Source organism: Rhinoderma darwinii, chromosome 1 (genome assembly GCF_050947455.1).
Source record: "Rhinoderma darwinii isolate aRhiDar2 chromosome 1, aRhiDar2.hap1, whole genome shotgun sequence".
Taxonomy (NCBI): Eukaryota; Metazoa; Chordata; class Amphibia; order Anura; family Rhinodermatidae; genus Rhinoderma; species Rhinoderma darwinii.
In genome coordinates this window covers 411,767,668-411,782,477 of record NC_134687.1, presented here as the reverse complement: position 1 = coordinate 411,782,477, position 14,810 = coordinate 411,767,668, and positions in this window count along the sequence as shown.

The window sequence follows — 14,810 nt, the reverse complement described above, 5'->3', positions numbered from 1 at the left end:
GGTCGAGAATAAATATTGGGATGCACTCCTCGATTTGTTGGTGTGGTGCTAGTAGGGTAGTGACGAAAATCCCACGATATAAGGAAAGATAACCCCAGCGCTCACAAAAGTACAAAAGAGATCAAGAGGCAAAATATATTTACATGTTATTGCAACTGCAACAAAATGGTGGTATTGTAATAGTAAGCGACTTGATAGGACGTTTCGGCCGACCCACGGCCTTTGTCACTGTCGCTGAAATAGTGAAGAGGAAGATTCTTTTTACAAAGTGGCAATAAAAAATACATAAATGTGTCATGAACAAAAAAATTTAAATAACAATGAAATAATCATATGAAAGTAAGACATATAGATGATCAATCTATACTTGTGTCACAATAGTATAGGGAAATGACACCTAAGGTATTCTCGACAGAACCATGTAGAGAGGAATGATATAGCCATAATAAAAAATGGTAGTAGGCAATCAAAAGAAATATATATCACACAATTACAAAAAAGTAACAAAAATGTAACAAAAATTTCTGGATGTATTAATTATATGTGGAAATCATAACAGAGGCTAAGTAACTTGAACAGGAATAATATGTCAAAAGAGAAATGCAACAATATTCAAATATACTTGGCATTGAGCAATCACATAATATCTAAGAATCATATTGGAAGCTAAATAGCTGAAATTGGAATGATCTTGTATATTGGTGAAGTGGAGAGAGGAGAGGATACCACAAAATACCGGTAAGAAGTAAAATAGAGTGAAAGAAGCAAAGAAATAGGACAGAAGGAACAGACAGTAGAAGGAGAATAGAGAACGAAAGTAAGTTAGAGAGAAGACATGAAGAGCTGTACCTGATTGTAAGTGTCACTGATATGGGATGTCCGCCGGATCTGCCCTGTGTGTCTGTGATGTGTTGGTAACATCTATGTTTATATCTGACGCACTGGAAGTGCTACAATGTCGAGTGGTGGAAATTACGTCAGCGGTGCAGCGATTGCCGTCTGACAGCTGGTACAGGAGTAAAGTGAAGTAGATAAGGTAAGTATAATCTAAATGTATATGTGTATGTTGGTGATTACATCTATATGCTATAGGATAATCATGAGGTGGTTATAAGAAGAATATTCACGGGGACTTGTGAAACGATTTAGTTGTCATGGCAACGGGACTAATGTAGTGGAAGAACAAGGAGCGATGCTGATGGCATTATAGATGTTGATAAGCAATGTGTATGGAATGTCTTCTATAAGGTGAACAAATCAAAAAGTGTCTAATGAAAATGTATATGTTAAGAGAATTCTAAAATATCTATTGGGGAATATGACGTCAGCGGCGCAGCGATTGCCGTTTGATAGACGGTACATGGGTGGACTGGAGTTAATAGAGTAGGTATGATCTAGATATGTATATATATGTTAGGAATTACATCTATACATTATAAGATAATAGTGAAATGGATATAGAGATGATATTTGACATCAAATTGTACAATGATTTTGGTAGTCATGGCAACAGAGCTCATGTAGTGAAGGGAAGGGGAACGATGATAGTAGTGACATTGTAGATGTTGTTATGCACTATGTGTGGAATGTCATGTAGAAGGTGAAGGGATCAGGAGGTGTCTAATGAAAATATATATGTTCAAGAATATATATACACTACCGTTCAAAAGTTTAGGGTCACTTAGAAATTTCCTTATTTTTGCAAGAAAAGCACAGTTTTTTTCAATGAAGATAACATTAAATTAATCAGAAATACACTCTATACATTGTTAATGTGCTAAATGACTATTCTAGCTGCAAACGTCTGGTTTTTAATGCAATATCTACATAGGTGTGTAGATGCCCATTTCCAGCAACCATCACTCAAGTGTTTTAATGGTACATTGTGTTTGCTAACTGTGTTAGAAGGCTAATGGATGATTAAAAAACACTTGAAAACCCTTGTGCAATTATGTTAGCACCGCTGTAAACAGTTTTGCTGTTTAGAGGAGCTATAAAACTGATCTTCCTTTGAGCTAGTTGAGAATCTGGAGCATTACATTTGTGGGTTCGATTAAACTCTCAAAATGGCTAAAAAAAGAGAGCTTTCATGTGAAATTCGACAGTCTATTTTTGTTCTTAGAAATGAAGGCTATTCCATGCGGGAAATTGCCAAAAAACTGAAGATTTCCTACAACGGTGTGTACTACTCCCTTCAGAGGACAGTACAAACAGGCTCTAACCAGAGTAGAAAGAGAAGTGGGAGGCCCCGCTGCACAACTGAGCAACAAGACAAGTACATTAGAGTCTCTAGTTTGAGAAATAGATGCCTCACAGGTCCTCAACTGGCAGCTTCATTAAATAGTACCCGCAAAACGCCAGTGTCAACGTCTACGGTGAAGAGGCGACTCCGGTATGCTGGCCTTCAGGGCACTGTGGCAAAGAAAAAGCATATCTGAGACTGGCTAATAAAAGGAAAAGATTAATATGGGCAAAAGCACACAGACATTGGACAGAGGAAGATTGGAAAAAAGTGTTATGGACAGAGGAATCGAAGTTTGAGGTGTTTGGATCACACAAAAGAACATTTTTGAGACGCAGAACAACTGAAAAGATGCTGGAAGAGTGCCTGACGCCATCTGTCAAGCATGGTGGAGGTAATGTGATGGTCTGGGGTTGCTTTGGTGCTGGTAAAGTGGGAGATTTGTACAAGGTAAAAGGGATTTTGAATAAGGAAGGCTATCACTCCATTTTGCAACGCCATGCCATACCCTGTGGACAGCGCTTGATTGGAGCCAATTTCATCCTACAACAGGACAATGACCCAAAGCACACCTCCAAATGATGCTAGAACTATTTAGGGAAGAAGCAGGCAGCTGGTATTCTATCTGTAATGGAGTGGCCAGCGCAGTCACCAGATCTCAACCCCATAGAGCTGTTGTGGGAGCAGCTTGACCGTATGGTACGCAAGAAGTGCCCATCAAGCCAATCCAACTTGTGGGAGGGGCTTCTGGAAGCATGGGGTGAAATTTCTCCCGATTACCTCAGAATATTAACAGCTAGAATGCCAAAGGTCTGCAATGCTGTAATTGCTGCAAATGGAGCACTTTTTGACCGAAGCAAAGTTCGAAGGAGAAAATTATTATTTGAAATAAAAATCATTATTTCTAACCTTGTCAATGTCTTGACTATATTTTCTAGTCATTTTGCAACTCATTTGATAAATATAAGTGTGAGTTTTCATGGAAAACACAAAATTGTCTGGGTGACCCCAAACTTTTGAACAGTAGTGTATATACACAAAAACACAAAAAAAGGCCATACTTACAAAAGGACACAGAGAGGTCAGAAACGCTGATGGAGGATAGTGAACAGGTGCATTAAATAATAATAATAGCCACTCCCACTAGTCTTGAAGGGAGTGGGGTGTAGTGCATGGGATGTGTAGTAAAAAATAATGAATTGTGTATGTGCAAGTGATAATAATATGAGTGAAATATAGGGGGCAGTAATGAGTATAATACCTAAATAAAAATAAATGAACAGTGGGGTGCAAGTGTGTGGGAGATACAAGTAAGCATTATTTATTATGTACAGTATCTGTAAATTGCATTTTTAATTTTATGAATATATGCATCAAAAGCACCAGAGGGCACTATACCACTTGAATAAAAAGTTGCAAAAGAAAAAGTTTTCAGTTTTTAAATACAAGTAGCAAAATAGTATTACAATATATAAAAATAACAACAATCTTTGTTTATATAGCCACAACATATTCCGCAGCATATTCCATTTCAGAGGGTACATGCACAGACAATATCAGACATTACATAGTGACAAAACTAACTAACAATTTCAACCAGAGGAGTGAGGACCCTTCATGCAAGAGCTTATAATCTATGAGGAAATAAGGGGGACACAAAATGTAAAAAGTGCTTGTTAAGTACAATGGTCCAGCCATCTTTGTCTATAAAGATGTGTGTTCAGGGCACCCTTAATACTGTGGATGTTGGGAATTAATCTGATTGTCTGGTGTATTACATTCCAGAGAACTGGTGCAGCACAAGAAAAGTCTTGGAGATGGAAGTGGGAGGTTCGGATTATGAAGGATGTTAATCTAAAATCGTTGGCAGGACGTAGAGCCCGAGTAGGGTGGTAGACAGAGATGAGGGAGGAGGTGTAAGGAGGTGCAGCACTGTGGAGAGCTTTGTGGGTGAGAGTAATAAGTTTGTTTCTAAAGTATTTATTGAATTTAAAAAATAATAGTTGGTAACATAGTATAGAATATAGATGGTGAATTTCAACACCTATCACCAAAGGTATCTTGTAGTGTAATTTACTCCACTTTATGTAAAGGATCTGCCAGACACAGCTTCTGTGTCGACGCCCGTGGGTAATCAGTCTGCACCTGCTCCTAAGTCTGAGAGAGTGACACGATCTTCTACCAGTCAGACTGGGAGGCTGAGGAGTGGGAGAGCCTATCACAGCCTGGCCAGACGGAGCTAGCTCCCGCCCTCTGTCTATTTATACCTGCATTTCCTGCTCCTCCTTTGCCTGTGATTCTTTTCTTTTTCCTGGCTCTGCTGCTCCTGCTATGATTCTTGACCTTGCTTCATTTTTGACCCTGGCTTTACTGACTTCGCTCCTGCTCTGCGATTTGTACCTTGTGCACTCCTGGTTTGACTCGGCTCGTTCACTACTCTTGTTGCTCACTGTGTTGCCGTGGGCAACTGCCCCATTTCCCTTAGCTTCTGTGTACCCTTGTCTGTTTGTCTGTCGTGCACTTATTGAGCGTAGGGACCGTCGCCCAGTTGTACACCGTCGCCAAGGACGGGCCATTGTAAGTAGGCAGGGACTGAGTGGCGGGTAGATTAGGGCTCACCTGTCTGTCTCCCTACCCTTGTCATTACACTTTAATTAGACAAATAAACCACTGGGGTAGGACTGGAGTTTAAAAAAAAACTTTTACTGATATAACTTTTTTTTAAAATTTGTGTAGACATAAATTCATGAAAAATTACTTTTTTCTATTGCAGGAACAATCAATCAAACTGTTCAATCTTTGCCATGTTGTTCAGATATGCAATCAATAAAGGTCATCAAATCTTTAAATTGGTACAATATTAGACAATATCGATTTCTATAGACAGAAGGGTATTTCCTATGCAACCCATAGTTCCCTATATATAACTACTTTTTGGGGTTCATCAACCCTCTTTATCTAGTTCAGAAATCTGTATTTTCTTTCTCCCGACGCGTTTCCTTACAGCCAGAGTTCATCAGGGGAGGTATGGCTAAAATAGCCTAACAAACAATCAGGCTTAGTATAGTATGCTGGAGCAACGCATATCAACATTCAAAAGATGTCTGCAGTGGCAGAGAGTTGACAGCACATGTTCCCTCCGTGCTGGTATGAGCGTTTGTGTCGGCATCTGATGTCATCGCCTATCTAAACTTTACCCATTCTATTTAACTAAGTAGTCCCTCCCATTCTATACACACACCCCCGGGACATATCGGGAGGTGTGTATCCCAGGTGGAAGCTGATACGCCGTCAATCTGACGGCAGTGTCCAGCTCCTCCTGACAGGTTTATGCGTCACCCAGGCAGGCCCGACCACCAACCGAGCGCAGACGCACAACGGCCCGCTGCTGCGCCACCGCAGTGTGACAACCCTTGGCAGGTAAGCGACCAACGAGCATCAATGACGCTCGTTACCACGATAGCGGTCTACACCGCAGTGACGCACAGGCCCATGAAAGGAATAGGGCGTTTACGTCTTATCTGGAATGGTTCTAATAGGACCACCAACCATGGTCATAGTGAACCATCCTGGTATTTGAGTAGACTACACCTATTACATTGATATTCTGATTAAAGAGATAGGATGGGATTGTTATTGAACTGGTGTTCTAACATGTTTTATATTATGATCGGATATTTTCAGCAGTTCACCTCTTATTATTTACGGTAGTTTACATTCCAATATTATTTCAGGTTTTTTAAGGAAAATAATGTTTGTACATGAACCCCAATTTTAATGGTCGCATCTACCACCAGCTCAGGGGCACTGCCATGGGTAATTCCTGTGTGCCCACATACGCTAACTTGCTCCTGGGCTGGTGGGAAGAGACCATTGTGTTCTCAGACGAACGACAATATTTGAATCTCCCAATTTCTATGTGGTCTTGCTATATAGATGACGTATTTGTCTTATGGGGAGGACCGGAAAAAGATCTGGAACAATATTTAAATTTGTTGAATGACAACAGTATAGGCCTAAGATTTACGTTTGAGTTTGACTTAAAAACCCTACCCTTCCAGGACATCTTGATCACTAAAGATAGTAAAGGAGGCATATCTGAACCCGCCAGGTAAGAAATACACCCCCTCCAGTACTTTCCCAGCCACAGGCCTACACATCATATTTAAAACGGAAGGGAAAGAACCGAGAGGTTAAGTATTTTAGTTAGGTGACTAGTGACAGTTGGGGAGAAAGACTGGAAGAGTTGTGAGGGAATAGGATGACTAATGCAGGTAGTAGGGCAAGTAGAAGAGAGGAGCCTAGAGACTTCTTTTATTAGGTCAAATGTTGACAGTGAAGAAGAGGGAGTGCGGGTGGGAAGGGAATCAATACTACTTGTGGAGTGGGAGAGAATTTAAACCGATAGTGACCGCCAATACACCTATTCACGGCAGCCACTAACGAGCTTTATTCTGATGCATACGCCTTTTCACGGAGCTTCATCAGAATAAATCTGCGTCGCCGGGAGCAGAAACTCCCTGCTCTCACAACTTGGGGCATCGCTGCTTAAACAAGCGGATCGAAATCCGCCATTTTAACCCCTTAGATGGGGCGCTCAATAACGAGCGCCACATCTAAGTGGTTTTAGAGAGAGGGAGGGAGCTCCCGCTCTCACCCCACTGTCACTCTGCTATGAGATCGCAGCGCGCCAGTGTCTTCTATGGCAGCCGGAGGCCTAATAAAGGCCCCCAAGTCTGCCTGTAGTGGATGCCTGCTAGGCCATGCCTCTGGCATGACCTAGCAAATGCCTGTCCGTTGAAAACTAGTGGGACTAGTTAATAACTAAAAATCAAAAGTTTAATAAAGTTATTAATAAATAAATAAGTGAAAAATAAAAAACACTTTTTCCCCTTAAAAAAGGCTTCATTATGAAAAAAAAACAAAAAAAGTGACACATATTTGGTATCATTGCGTCTGTAACAACCCCAACTATAAGGCTATTATGTTATTTAACCCGCTCAGAAATGGTGTAAAAAATAATGCCAGAATTGCTGTTTTCTGTTCAGCCTGCCTTCAAAAAATGTGATAAAAAGTGATCAAAAAGTTGCATGTACTCCAAAATGGTACTTATATAAACTAAAAGTCGTCCCGCAAAAGAAAAGCCCTCATACAGCTGCATCGGAGGAAAAATAAAAAAGTTATGGCTCTTCAAATATGGAGACACAAAAACACATAATTTTGAAAAAAAATTGTTTTTACTGTGTAAAAGTAGTAAAACATAAGAAAACCATACAAATTTGGTATTGTCGCAATCGTAACGACCAGCTGAATAAAGTAATTATGTTATTTATACCACGCGGTAAACTGCGTAAATTAAAGACGCAAAAAAATTGGAGAAATTGCTGGTTTTTTTTCTTTTATGCCCCCAAAAAAGTTCTGAAAAGTTAATCAATAAATGATATGTATCCCAAAATGGTGCTATAAAAAAATACAACTTGTCCCGCAAAAAACAAGTCCTTATACAGCTAAGTCGACGCAAAAATAAAAAAGTTATAGCTCTTGGAATTCAACAATGGAAAACATAAAAAATAGCTTGGTCATCAAGGTTTAAAATAGGCTAGTCACTAAGGGGTTAATGATGGATGTTAGCAGATTTAACTTTTAAAAAGTAGCCAGGTCTGATTGAGAAACATTCATACTGATAAAAAAAGAAGAAAAAAAAAGAGGGTTGTTTTAGACCCATTTCATATAGAGTTATACAGAGGTTTGACAAATCGCCAACCATTGATTTCCCAGCCGGCTGGCTATTGGTCGCTTGTGGAAAAAAAATGGCATGCTCTTTCTTCAAGCGTTTTTCGCCTCTGACCTCCCATTGAGATCAATAGGAGGCAGAAAAAACCTACAGCGCTTGTTTTGAGCGGTTTTTTTTGCCCACAGTTATTGTATTAAATTCAACAGATGCAAAAAACGTGGAAAAAAAAGGAATTCCTGAAGGAATTATTAGGCAGGTTTTTTTCTGCCTACAAAAAAACTCTGTGTGAACTAGGCCTTAATATTATAAAATCCAAAAAAATAAAAATTGTGAATAGTTCCAGCTGTATCAGCTGTGCTCAAACGGCTCTGCAAAGTACATAAGGCTTTTGATGAATATGAAACAAATGAATAAGGCCTTACTATAAAGTCAGCTATATAAAGTGACTAGAAAACCACACATTTCTATATAATATCACAGAGATGAGAAGAGTTGTGGTATCTGTCATGTGACATGATAGGAAATACTGAGGTGGGGTCTGTGCTATATGTCACATCTCCTCTTTACAGTCCCTCAGACTCCGGATGATACAACTTGCACTACACAAAATACAACATGATGTGGACTAACAGCAGAACCGTCCTTCCAGGCCTCTTACTACTTACTCTTATTATAGGTGAGGATGATTTTATTACTATTTACTGGTAAAGTTGAAATGTAAAAAATAAAATACGGTCAAATACGCCTAGATACAAATCCTACATAAAATGAGTACAAACCATAATATAACAAACAAAAACATATAATTAATTATAAACAATAATCTTTCTAGTGTCTCCAGATGTGCAGTCAGATACTCAGGTGTCTCAGGATCCTGATCTTCACGCTACAGAAGACCAAGATATCACCCTGAAATGTACTCACAAAATATCAACTTATAATCGACTGATCTGGTACAAGCAAATCCCTGGACACGGACTAGAGATCTGCGCTCATGGCTATATACAAACCACTAACCTGAACTCCAGATACTCAATGACTGTAGAGAAAAGTTCTCTCACTACCCAGCTTCATATAAAGAGTGTGAAGGGAGAAGACACAGCTGTGTATTACTGTGCAGTGAGTGACACAGTGACACTGACACCCTGCAGCTCTGTACAAGAATCAAGCGGTAAAATATAAGTAATAATAAGTAACAAGAATGTGCATTTAAAATGAGCGACATTTGTTAATTTAATATAAATGTACAACTAAGTTTCCAGCTAAGTTTAGCGCCTTTGATCCACTATTCATTTTTGGCACTGGCACTATATAGTTAGCGCCAAGCGCTCCAAACATACCTTCACAACCATTTAACCCCTCAGATTTTGCGGTCAAGAATTTTCGCCAGTGGCAGATTAAGTAGACAATAGGCCCTGGGCTGTTCCCCGAACTTGGGCCCTCCTTCCCTACCACCGCTCTGCCGTGTCTATTGTGCGAGCATTGACAAATGGGTGTTACAGTTCCCATTGTCAAGGGCTGTGTCCCTACATGCTGACAGTCTCCAACCATCGCTGACAATATCACACTGTGTAGGGACACATCCTCTTGACAATGGGAATGGTAACATGCATTTGTCTATTAGTCCTGGGTACGCAAATAATTTATGTGGACCATACATTAAAGGGGTTGTCCGGACAGCCTCTTTTACACAGATTAATACATTTGGACCCCAGACCAGACCCTAGAATACATACAGACCCCAGACCTTCTAAACTATTGCAGTCCCCAGACCAGACCCCCATAAGCAAATACAAACCCCAGAACAAGCACCCTAAATAAATACAGACCCCAGACCAGAACCCCTAAATACAGACCTCGGACCAGACCCATAAATATAGATCCCAGACCTGACCCCCTAAAACTAATAATGACCCCAGACCTGACTCACTAAACTAATACGGACCACAGACCCCTAAATACATACCCCAGACTAGACCCCCTAAACTAATACAGGCCCCAGACCCCCTAAATACAGACCCCTAAATAAAGACCCCTAAACTAATACAGACCCAGACCATACCCCCTAAATACAGACCTCAGACCCCTTCAACTAATACAGACCCCAGACCAGACCCCTAAATACAGACCCTAGACCCCTTAAACAAATCCATCCCCTTATACTTACATAGCAGACTAACTCACAGTCTTCTCTCTGGAGTCTTGCTGTTCTAGGACCTGCGGTCATGTGACCAACAGGTCTCTAAACAGTAACAAGAGCTGCAGACATAAGGTCATGTGACCTTATGTCTGCAGGTCTTTTTGTAGACTACAGGTACATACCCACTATAAACAGATAAATGAATAAGGCGTCATACTCACATCAAAATTCAAATTTATAAAACATCTATAACTTTATCATAAGAAATGGACAAAAATTAATTCTTCTTTTGGTTAAAGTGGAAGGCCACAGCTTTATTATTATAATGAACAACATCAACCTGCCCAGCTACGATGGGCAGCAAACCGTTCTGGTACGTCCTAGGAATATTCTGCCGTGGACATGAAACATGCAACGGCTATAAACGGCTTGCTAGGCAAGCCGACACCGCCAGCTGTGACATCAAAACACTTTACATTCAAACAATAAAATGCAATAACAGAAATTTAGCAAAAAACAACCAGGGAGGGAGGGCAATTTTCTGCTGGAACAGCCTGAAAAGAGACCTGAGGTAAGTGTGCTTTAACTTATATAAACACTTAACTCTTCCTCCCCCAATGTCCTCTCAGTGACCTGTAAAACTAAACATAAAAAAGGTTGGGGCCAGGGAGAGAGCAAAATAAGTATCCCCGCCCTGACCTGCATTTGCCCTTTTATTAACTCTAGACAAGCCAACACCGCCACAATGGGCGCCGCGTAAACCTACAAGGTGTCCCGTCCCCCTCCCAAAAGGAAGAGCAGCCAGGTTGCGTGCACTGCACTGCGCCATACCAATCGTTGCACCACCTCCGACCACACCAGTAGCATCCTCTGGAAAAAGCTGGACAACCTGTCTAAATTGGTCTGGATAAGAGAAATCAACTCCGCCAATTTGTCCACACATAGGTAATTTCCTCCGGCATGCACCACCAATATGACTGGATCAACCACCTCCTTGCTGTATTGAAATGCCTCTCGCAAAACAAGGGACCATCTCATGCCCCTGGCTCCTTTCCAAGACACATCTCCGTGGTCAAAACCGAGATGAGAACCTCCGGGACAAATAGCAGCCCGCTGAGCAGCCCAGAGTAAGTAAGAATGCCCAATGATGCATACCTGGGGGTATCCAGTACCTGAAGAAAAACAACAAGGAAAGTAACGACATAGAGGCAAAACGTCACATAGAAAACAAACCATATAACTGGCAAACAAATCACAGCACTATATCCGGCCGAATATAATTATGAAAACTCTGGGTTCGCCATCGGCCCAAACGCATAGTGTCCGAGTCTGACAAACACAAAGCGTCTGCCATCGTAGCTGCCCCAATGCGGAAGGAATGAGTTCCAAATTCACTTGGGTTCAATTCCAATGAAGAAATACAACCTTTGAATAGTGACTCAAACTGAAATTTTGTCAACGGCGAACCGTCAAAATGAATGAAAAATGGCGAAGACACTGAGCTAGCAGGCCTGTGCCGCAAGTAATCTCCCAATATAGCTACAGGGCAAACTGCAGTACCCAAAGACTTGAGCGACAGCCAGGTACCCCTGCCATGAATATCAGTTTTTGATCTCAGCACACACAACTTAACTCCATCTGTAATGAAAGGATAGGGAGACAGACAGGTGAGCCCTAATCTACCCGCCACTCAGTCTACTGCCTACTTGCACAGCCCGTCCTAGGCGACAGCGTACAACTGGGTGACGGTCCCTACGCTCAATATGTGCACGACAGACAAACAAGACAAGGGAACACAAAACCAAAGGAATGTGGGGCAGTTGCCCACGGCAACACCGTGAGCAACAGAGTAGTGGACGAGACGAGTCAAACCAAGAGTGTACGAGGTAACAAATGCAGAGCAGGAGAATAGTCATTCAAGCCAGGGTCTATATGAAGCAGAGGTCAATAGTAACAGCAGGAACAGCAGAGCCAGGAAACAGAAGAATCACAGGCAAAGGACAAGCAGCAAATGAAGGTATAAGTGGACCAAGGGCGGGAGCTAGAACCGTCTGGCCAGGCTGCGATAGGCTCTCCTACTCCTCAGCCTACCAGCCTGAGTTGTAGCAGATCGAGTCACTCTAGCAGACCTAGGAACAGATGCAGGCTGATTAACCACGGGCGTCGAAACAGAAGCTGTGTCAGGAAAATCCTTCACAGTACCCCCCCCCCCCCCCGATTTATGAGGGGCCACTGGACCCTTCCTAGGTGGACCTGGCTTGTTGGGGAACAGAAGATGGAACTTCCTGAGCAATAACCCGGCGTGAACATCCCGGGCGGGTACCCAAGTCCTCTCCTCAGGCCCGTATCCTCTCCAATGGGCCAGGTACTGGAGGGAGCCTTGGACCATCCTGCTGTCCACAATCTTGGCCACCTCGAATTCCACCCCGTCAGGGGTAAGAACAGGGACCGGAGGTTTCCTCGAGGTAGCCAAGGACGGGGAGCAGCGTTTCAGGAGGGAGGCATGGAACACGTTGTGTATTTGAAAAGACAGGGATAACTCCAGCCGGAAGGAGACAGGGTTAATGACCTCAATGACCTTGTACGGCCCTATATACTGGGGAGCACATTTTTTGGATGGAACTTTAAGGCGCAAATTTTTTGAAGACAGCCACACCCGATCTCCGACCACAAACAAGGGGTTAGCAGAACGTCTTTTATCTACCTGAGTCTTTTGTATGCTCTGGGACGCCTTAAGGTTCTTCTGAACATGGGCCCAGACTGTGCACAGTTCCCGATGAACGACATCTACCTCGGGATTGTTGGAACTACCAGGTGAAACGGAGGAGAACCGTGGATTAAATCCAAAATTACAGAAAAAGGGGGAGACCCCTGACGAGTTACTGACCCGGTTATTGAGGGAAAATTCGGCCAGAGGAATGAAGGATACCCAATCACCTTGGCAGTCAGAGATAAAACACCTTAAATATTGTACTAGAGACTGATTAGTCCTCTCGGTTTTAGCAAAGGGCCTGGAGCACCTTCCTGACATGCTCAATGTGGGAGCACCAGCCCTTGGAAAACACAAGTATATCATCAAGGTACACTACAAGAAATACCCCCAGGTAGTCTCTTAAAATCTCATTTATGAAATTCTGGAAGACCGCGGGAGCATTACACAACCCAAAGGGCATGATGAGGTATTCGAAATGACCTTCGGGCGTGTTAAACGCAGTCTTCCACTCATCCCCTTCTCTGATTCGGATAAGGTTGTAAGCCCCCCGAAGATCAAACTTAGAGAACCACTGGGCCCCTGAACCTGATTAAAGAGATCAGGAATCAGAGGAAGGAGATATTGGTTCCTTACAGTGACCTTATTCAAGTTTCGGTAATCGATGCACGGCCTAAGACCACCACCCTTCTTTACTACGAAGAAGAAGCCAGCACCTACCAGAGAAGTAGAGGCACAAATGTAACCCTTAGCCAGGTTTTCTGGATATATTCTCTCATGGCTTCCCATTCGGGACAAGAGAGATTAAATATCCTACCTTTAGGGAGCTTAGCTCCTGGTACCAAATTGATAGCGCAATCGTATTCTCTATGAGGAGGTAACTCTTCGGAAGCTTTTTTAGAAAAAACATCAGCAAAATCCTGAATAAGCTCAGGTAGAGTGTTCACCTCCTCAGTGAGAGTAATCAAATTAATAGAAAAACAGGACGTCATGCAATCATTACCCCATTTAGTAAGATCCCCGGTATTTCAGTTAAACGTGGGATTATGCATCTGCAACCAAGGAAGGCCTAAAACAAAATCGGATGATAATCCCTGCATCACCAACACCGAACACTGCTCCGAATGAATGGAGCCCACAATGAGTTAAAAAACAGGGGTATGCTGCGTAAAATAACCATTAGCAAGTGGGGTGGAGTCGATACCCACTACCGGGACAGGTTTAGGCAAATCAATCAATGGCTAGAGACATAGCAAATTCCAGAGACATAATATTAGCTGAAGACCCTGAATCCACAAAAGCACTGCCGGTAGCAGACCTACCCTCAAAAGACACCTGAAAGGGAAGCAAGATCTTATTAGGTTCCATGTATACGGGAAATACCTGTGCGCCCAAGCGACCTCCTCGATGGTCACTTAGGCGCAGAAGTTTTCCGGCTGCTTATTCTTACGTCTAGGACAGTCGTTCACTTGATGCTTGCCATCCCCACAGTAGAAGCAGAGACCATTCTTCCTGCGGAACCCTCTACGTTGTTGGGGATACACACAGGCCCCGAGTTGCATAGGTTCATCCGAGTTTTCCGTGGAAGAACGAAGCAACGGAGCCTCGGGGGCCATCATAGGGGAGCCAGAGTTGAATGCACCAAAACTTTCAAGTCGTTGTTCCCTGAGACGTCGGTCAAGACGTACCGCTAAAGCCATAACCTGATCTCAAGAGTCAGAAGAGGGATAACTAACTAGCAGGTCTTTCAGAGCTTTTGACAGACCCAATCTAAACTGGCACCTCAAGGCAGGGTCATTCCACCGAGAAGCTACACACCACTTCCTAAAGTCAGAACAGTACTCCTCAACGGGTCTCTTACCCTGACGTAAGGTCACCAGCTGACTCTCGGCAAAGGCAGTCTTGTCAGTCTCGTCATAGATGAGTCCGAGAGCCGAAAAAAAAGGTCAACAGAAGAGAGTTCAGGGGTGTCAGGGGCCAAGGA